This window comes from Euphorbia lathyris, chromosome 4, assembly GCF_963576675.1.
Source record: "Euphorbia lathyris chromosome 4, ddEupLath1.1, whole genome shotgun sequence".
Classification (NCBI taxonomy): Eukaryota; Viridiplantae; Streptophyta; class Magnoliopsida; order Malpighiales; family Euphorbiaceae; genus Euphorbia; species Euphorbia lathyris.
In genome coordinates this window covers 63346109-63354737 of record NC_088913.1, presented here as the reverse complement: position 1 = coordinate 63354737, position 8629 = coordinate 63346109, and the positions used below count along the sequence as shown (strand labels likewise).

The 8629-nt window shown below is 34.2% G+C and overlaps 1 long non-coding RNA gene across 5 annotated transcripts; it reads left to right on the top strand.

Moving 5' to 3' along the window:
* Positions 1-2020: 2020 nt before the first annotated feature.
* Positions 2021-5353, top strand: LOC136226665 (uncharacterized). Of its 5 annotated transcripts, XR_010687817.1 has the most exons (8): positions 2021-2364; positions 2454-2566; positions 3209-3281; positions 3370-3405; positions 3546-3627; positions 3749-3851; positions 3967-4018; positions 4910-5353. It is a non-coding gene; the product is annotated as an uncharacterized lncRNA (long non-coding RNA). The 5 variants fall into 5 exon arrangements; XR_010687819.1 differs by lacking the exon at positions 3749-3851; XR_010687816.1 differs by having other exon boundaries at positions 3749-4018.
* Positions 5354-8629: the final 3276 nt, after the last annotated feature.

Genomic DNA, 8629 nt, shown 5'->3' with positions numbered 1-8629 from the left:
TTAACTTTTGGGGAATTCGGACTTTTTGAGAAAAGAGATATTTTTCTCCAAAAAATTCACTTTCTCTCTCTAAAAATGTCTAGAGTGAGAGATGCTATCCAAAAATCCTCCTCTTGCTCTCTTGCATGGGGATTCGTGCCTTAAATAGGCAACGGGTCCCGGAAAATTTTGGGCGACGCCCAACTAAGATTGGGCGTCGCCCAAAACAGGTTGGGCGAACGCCCAACCTAGTTGGGCGTGCGCCCGCGCTATCGGGCGCGCACGCCCAACGGTCGTCGAGCGCGCGCCGCCGGACGTGCGCGCCCCGTGGACGTCGAGCGCACGCCCCGCGCTGCCGGGCGTGCGTCCAACTGTCGTCGAACACACGTCGGCTGCCGCTAGGCGCTCGCACCACGTCGCTGAGCGCTCGCGAGTCGTCCACTTGACTCTGTGTTAATCATGAATTGAAATTAGGTGAGGCTGGTGAGAAGCATTCAATGGCATTAACACAAAAACTCTGTTCACACATATCCAAGTCCATCATAGTATGTGTGTTGCCTGATACCCTCTTTACTTCTAGATTTCTATAGCTACCTAGATAAGACAGCTGCAGCCTTTAGTATGTGCGTTGCCTGTTTTCAAACAACATAGTTGATCACTTGGTTTTTAGAAATGCATATACAACTCTGATTTTCACTATGAAATCTTTAATAATCAAACGGCTCCTTGCTTGCCACTAGTCGCATGCAGTTGATTCCCAAGCTTATTTGTTGCACTGATAATAGTTTTGGTCTTGGAGCCGCGTAGTGTTCGTTAATGGTTTGATATTACTTATTAGAAGTGATTCGTTTTTGTCAAAAAGAAAGCTTACTTTATTACGATTTCCAAATCTTCGTGTCGGCGTCCTGCCAAGTATACTAGGTTGTTTTATGCTTAAGTTTGGTCTCAATTTTATACTAGTACATATGATTGTTCTCAACACTAAGTTCTCTCCACATATTTACATCCATACCTTTATGTTCGATGCAAAAAGATAAATGGCCCCTTCATGTACTAGAGTTCGATAATTTCTTAGTTGGCATTGTTTTTCTAACATCTAGAATTATTTAAGGTGTATAAATGCAGGTGGAGGAAATTTTTTCATAATTTTAAGCTGCTCTTTTTATTAGATTTTTTCTACAAGTAACAGATGTATAACTTTGTAGAGTTGAATTACATATAATGGTCCTAATTAAGCTATTAAAGTGTGTGGCACAATAGAGGCATTTGGCATCACTACAAGAAAAATCAGTATCACCGACGCAATTGACCGAGACAAGAATATCTGTAGGAAATACCGAGGAAATACCGACACAAAGTTTCCATCGGTAATCACCAACACATTCTCCTACACAGTCCAATAATGTGTTGGTAATATGTGGGGGGATAATTCCCGCTTCCGTTACCGACACAATTGGTCGGTGTTGAATAATGTTGGTGATATCACCGACACATTTATTTTAATTACCGACGAAATAGTGTCGGTGAATAAAATAATATATTTATTTATTTATTTATAATTTCCAAAACATTTAATAAAATATATAAGGTGTAAAAATACCCTTAACTTTTAGGGCCAAGAGCAATTTTATCCATATCGTCTAAAATGGTTTAATTTTACCCTTAACGTGGACAACCAAGAGCAATTTTACTCCTAAAGTTGACAAATTAGGTCAATTTGAAAAATATTATTATCTATGTTTTATAATAATGTCTGAAATTGATCCAACTTACCAACGTTAAGGGTAAAATTGCTCTTGGCTGCCAATGTTAGGAGTAAAATTGCACCATTTTATACGTTAAAGATAAAAATTGCTCATGTCTATTTTTGCACTTTATTCCATAATAAAATAAATAAAATATTTCCAAACAAAATTTATAAAGTACAAAAAGCCCTCTTTTAAGTCTCTGTATGTTTTTATCAAAAAAAATAAAACGTCTCCATATATAATTTACAAAACCCTTAATAAAGAAAAATTAAAATAAAACTCAGAGGTATAAAAGCCCTCTTTTGACTCTTCCTCATTCACGAACCCTAGCTTTCTGCTCTCCATCTATGCCGCCGACCCTTTTCTCTCTCTCTCTCCAGCTCAGTTCCTAGCCCAATATCCGGCCACCGTTCACCAACTCACATTTCATCTCTAACGATCACTACTTTCCATTGCAACATGCTTCCTTCTCCTCTCACTTTTACCTCTTCTCGTTAAGGCCTCTTGCTAAGCAGGTAAGTGAAGGTTGGTGGGTGGAAAAGGCTCTTAGTAGGGATTCCGAGGATCTGTCCTTGAAGGCCGGTTTGGGGAAGCATGTGTCGTATGTTAAAAGTTGTAGAAAGAAGGAGATCTCTTGGTTAGTTGTTTTCCTTTCAATCGATCTCTTGAAACACCTGAAGGCTTACTAGATAAAGTATGAAGTTTTTTTTTTTTTTTTATTGGAAGTATTATCAAGGGATCTATCACACTAATTTCTCCTCCCCAACAATAACTTCTCCTTCATAGTTCGACGAGTTGATTGATGAGCCCACAAGTTCGTGGAAGTGTACCACTCCCTGGTATTCTTCTTTTGCCTTTTCTGTAATTTTGGGTCCTAAATGTATTTTTTGTGATGAGAAGATGCAGTTGAATGAAGTTGAGAATTTGAGTATCATATTATTTAAGCATCTAAGTGTCAATGATATGGAAATTGGAGTCTTGGATCTATGTAATTATGTATGCTCGAACATATATATTTTGTTAATAGAATATAGGAAGTTTTAGTGCTGAGAGAGTAACTAAGAGCATCGATGAGAATTTGACAATGTTATGTTGATATACTGCAATGCCATGATATTGAGATTGGTCTTTTGACCATGTCATTGATTTTGTTGTGTAATAATTTTAATTTCCTGATATTTACATGTATTTATATTTCAAATACAATATTTGAACAGGTATTCCCACAATATTAAAATGTAGTTTGAAAATTCACTTGGTTCTATGGGAACTGTATTTGCATATAGCACTTAAACATCATTTTGAAGGTACTTTTGTTACAACCATCTGATAGTTTTAGAAGTCAATAATAAATGGTTATGAATTTTCATCTTAATTAATAAGGAGAGGATAATTGTTACCTTTTATTTTATAGAAAAGGTTTATGATGCATGTATTTAACATGAAGGCTAAACTTTTAATGTTGCTATGTTTTTCAACAGGCGGAAAGAATCGAGGCTTTGTGTTCAGATTTGAAACCGGATATACTGATGTCGGTAACCTAATGGTCGCATGGTACATATGTCGTTTTAGTGTTTGTATGCGAGTTATGAATTACTTCTAGATCTCTACCTAATCTTTTGTGTTTTCTCTTTGTTTCAAGGAAAATGAAAGCTAAACAGCAAGGTTATTTACCCAGGTACATAACATGGTCAAAATTCAATTACATGTGTTAATATGAGGGTGATTTACCTTTCTAAGATCGTATAATAAAGATAGTTTTTGTCTTTAAAAGCAAATGCATTCACGATATTCATATTAATTGTATGGTTTTATCAGGAAGAGAAAGGGACATGTTTGAAGGCTCTTCAGGCTTGTTCTCTTAGCAAATTGAAGAAAACACTCACATAATTTGAGAAAGGTATTTTTAAAACTTTATTTGATACACTGTCTACTTGAAACTGATTTTTCACTTATATACGTGGGCACGGATGAAAATTTCATCGATTTGTATTCTTTTGCATTTCGATATTGCCTAGCAGGTTAGCTTTGTTTTAACAAGGATGAGATGTTCATTCGATGCAATTTTTTTGTGCTAATTGGGAGTTCTATGATAAGAGGGAGTATTTCAATTTCTTATGTGTGGTATATCCATAACTTATCTATAAGACTTAAGTTTCCAGTACAAAAGCTTTACAAATTTTGTGAAATGTTGGATGAAGTGTGTAATAAAGATTGGGTACTCTTTTACTTTTTGCAGAGGTTTTTTTTATACGGAAACCTTGTCTAAAGGAGTTAAATGTGATATTGAGGTGAGTTATACTAACATTTTGGTTCATAAGTGCCAAATGACCCATCTTGCATTCTCAATGGACCTTTTCCTCATATTTAAGTACTTGAACATAGATTATCCATCAAAAGGCAAGCCTAATGATGTATAATCCTATGGATAAACTAGCTCTTCTCTCTTCTAGTTCGATTTCTTTTAATTTTCTTGCATGGAACATTTGAGTTTTTTTCTTTTTAATTTCTATTGTAGAAGAACCTCTCATAGAATTGTATAAAGGGTAAATTTTTTTATTACTTCCAATTGTTATGTGCTATAATGAGCTATTTTCATATGTGAGTTTCAAAATTATGAAGCATATTATTTTGTATGTACTAGAAACTTGTTTTAGCAGCTTAGTGAGTAATATGGAAAATTAGTGTTTTGATAGCGTTTAAGGTCAATATGTTTAGCTTAATTAATAATGTTTCTTCTTTTTCAATTGATAGTCAATCTACTATGAGATTAACTTGAAATTCTTTGTTCTCTTGACTATGGCAAAAATTTAATTTGTGACTCAAAATACCTTGAGTTCTTCAAATATACCTTGAATTCTCTCTGAAAAGCTTTGAATCGTTTTCAGAGAGAGGATCCAACTTTCCTTGTTGGTTGGATCCTCAGAGTGGGCAGATTTGGCTCGTAGTTTTTTTATGGTTCCTTTTTTTTATTGTTACGTTAACATGATAATGTATTCGTGAGTAGACAATCATTTCTAGAATAGGAGAGTTGCATTTGGACATATATGTGGAATGCATCTGGAGAGAGTACAAGGTCTCTCTGTATTTTGTGGGAGGAAATAGGCTATCTCCATCTGCTATATTTTTATGGAAGAGGACATTATTCACTTACTAATTCTCCATAATTTCACCTTGAATAGGTTGATGCAGCTGTTGGGAAGGGTCGTGTGAACTTTAGAGCAACTGTTACTAAGCGTGCAGAGTTTGATTATTTACATAAGGAGCAGAGTGGAGGACAAGGTCAATATGGACGAGTAATTGGGTAAGCAATGATATCTTGGGTTTATTATAGTTGAACTAATTAGAGAACAACTATAATCAGGGAGAGTTGAACCAGTTAGAGAACAACTATAATCAGGATGCTGATGTCTTTTCATCTCCACCTCTGAATTTTTTTCCACATTTTTTGTGCATCTTTTTTTTCTTTGCGATTATAAGTTAGCTTTATGGGACACAGATGGTGCTTTTCATGCTGTTGATTTTAGTGAGCTTGCATTTATATTGGCATCAATATATGCTTTTAAGCCTCCCCATTTCTATTTTAGACTCATGAATAAAGTAATTGACAATTTTATAATTTGTAATTTTTGGATATTCATTTGTGCTCTAGCAATTTCTTTTATAATTCTTAGTTTTTGTATTGTTTGATATATATATGAGTTCCCTTCAATCCAAAAAAATTAACAAAAAAATAAAATATAAAAATCATTTTAAAAATAATTTACAATTTCCGACGCAATTTCTGATGCAATATCTGTCACAAAGTATTTAAATAAATATTTTTAAAAATAGATCACCGATGCATGAGTCGGTGATGTTGTAGGAATCGCCGACCCAATTCACCGACTAAAAGTAGTCGGAATTTCCGACACAAAACACCGACTAGAATTTGGGTCGGTGATTTTTTGTGTCGGTAAAAAGTTGTCGCAACAGCTTACCAGGAGGCTATCGCCGACACAGAGGAAATTGTCGGAATTTCGTCGGTGATGGAAATCACCTACGCAATTTGGGCAATCACCGACGAAAACTTCCGTCTGTGATACCGATTTTTCTTGTAGTGCATTAAGATCAGTATTCAATTAACTAGTGTATTTTATGTTGCAGGGAGCAAATGGATGGAAAGAAACATGCAAAGAATGGGCATAACAAGTCAGGAGGTTCAAGGTTCAGGTGTTTAGGCTCCATGTTAGTTTTGTAATGAGAAACCTTTGGTTAGGATTGTGATCTTCACATATGTACAAGTTTATTGTTATATATAAAAGTTATTTGCACATTATTTGCAATCTACTTTGGTTATATATGCAGGTTTATGGAACATGTAAAAACCAAAAAAACAATGACAAAATTCTTATAAGAAAATGTCATCTTACTTTCTATCTAATGATACAGAACTGATAACAAACTGACATACTAATTATGTTCCAACGACAGAATTTAATACAAATTATATCATGTGAATTACGTTATGATGACAGTCGAGAAAACAAAAACTGTCATAACATTAACATAACACCTCCATTTTAACTTAATATTTTGACAGATTATTTAAAAATGGTGTCATGAGAACATATATTCTGTGACAGTTGTTATTAGATAATCTGTATATAAGTAGTGGTCAGATGACATGTCGCTATTTGGTCGCTGTCATGTGAGGCTATTACGGATGACAGAACGTGACTGTCATCTGAAGCATCAACAGACGGCAGCGAGCTCTGTGACAGTTTTATATCTTGCGGGATGACGGTTTTTAACCGTCGTCTGAATGGGTTTTTGGCATAGTGTTTCATTGTGTTTTGAGTAAGAACAAACTTATCAATAGCTTAAGAAATGTTCAGAAGCTTTTCTATTCACTTTGGTTATAAGTGAATAACAAGAGAGGTAGATAGATAGTTGAGTGTTGAGTGTAAAGAAAGATACTTTATAGAGCCTATGTATCTATTGTAAGGGTTTGTGTTGTACCTGTTGGAAAGAGTTCACTAGTGGATTAAAATCTAGAAAAAATGTATTCTGGGGACTAGATGTAGACAGGAAGTCGAACTAGTATAAATCAATGTGTAACTATTTCTCTAACCCTTTCCTTTTGACATATTTATATTGCTTGCTTTTGTGTGCTTAAATCTGTAACTTGTGCTTGTGACTATTGTACTCAATAGCATGTTTAACAAAGTTTGCTTCTGATTCCGAGCAGCCTTGCGCTATTGAACTAATTCTGTGAGAAATTTTATAAAGGATTAAATTTATCCAATAGTTCCATTCACCCCCCTTTTGGAACTAGATTCTATCTCACAAAGGACCAACACCTTCTAATTCAAATTTCGCAACAAGGGGCTTCATTACATCAAACACAATATTTTCATTGACTTTCACTGGTTTACCAACTGCTTGTGCAAAAAAAGAACATCTTCATCATAATAGTAAAGGGGAAGTTCAGATAGTCGTATCCATACCATGTTCGATTCAACTAAAGCATCAAACGGGCAGAAAGAAGTCGACCAAGTTCTAATTGTGAGATAATGTTCTTATACAAGCCAAGGCTCGTCCATAATCATATGGTCCTTGTCTAAGTTATTGTTAAATTTAACAATATGGAATCCATGATCCAAATCCATCTTGTCAAAATCGCCAATGGGCTTCCACAATTCGATAGCTCGCTTTTGTAATTCCACGTACCCTTAATCTCTCTCCAAGAACTTGATCACCAAGGCACTCTGCCATAAAATCATCAAGCATTTCTTTAAGTTAGGGTCCAAAGTTACTTTTGGGTTGAGAGGATTCCCATCAGAAAATTCAATTGTAACCTTACTAGTAGCCTTTAAGTCTTCAAGAACTCGGGTGTCTTGCTGAACATCTTTTTTCACCAATAAATCGCGTCATGAAACTTTTAGGGGAATATTTTTGGGGTTAGGATTAGGTCCTTTATCCGGAGAAACAGAAGGCTGAGTCGAAAAGGAGGCAGCTCAGTGGTGGCACAGTCATAGCGTAACCCTGGTCTCACTTATTTTCCAATGTAAGAATATTCATTAAATAATGAGAATAGTACAACTCAAATGAACATATTAAGAATTTAAATTACTTTCAATCTATATAAAGCTAAACCGTCACACTTTTTTTCGTTTCCATTGATCTACTTTGAGAAGGAAGAATGACTCTTATCAATTTATTTCCCCCCACATTTTAAGTATCTTTCCTTTGTTGGTAATTTTATTTTGGTTGGAGTCCATATATTTTATCGGATCTCTCTTTCTGTTTGAACTGCATTTGTTATCTATAAGTTTTTCATGTATACATTTTTCGGGTTTAGCAAGAGCGAAAACATTTTATCTTGTCCGTAGATCATTAGATATACGTGGTTGCAGTAGTAAAGGACTCACATTTGAATAGGATGAAAGGTCTTAAATGATGAAGTATGAATTGGAGTGCTACTTTCCTCCAAAAGTGGATTATAAGAAGTATGCAATTTGTTATTTTAGGTGTTTCTTTCATTTCCCTTGGTGGTCTTTTTTTTATTCTCTTTGTGGATTTTATACTGACTTAACTTATATTTATATGAGATATTTTTATACCTCATTTCATGCTTAGAATTATATCTGTTTTTCTATAAAAAAAACTTAAAATTTTTAAATAATATAGATATTCATAAACTTATTATTTATGAATATTTCTAAATTATCTAAATTATTTTTATTTTTATTCAATTTTTTTTATTTATATAATTATTATATATTAATAATCGTATCCTAATAATCAATAAACTAATAACAAACAATTATAATAATAAACAACAACATCAAACAATTATCAACTAACAAGTCATGAAGTTTAAGGAAACTTGATGTTTTTTTATCAAAATGAAATGACAT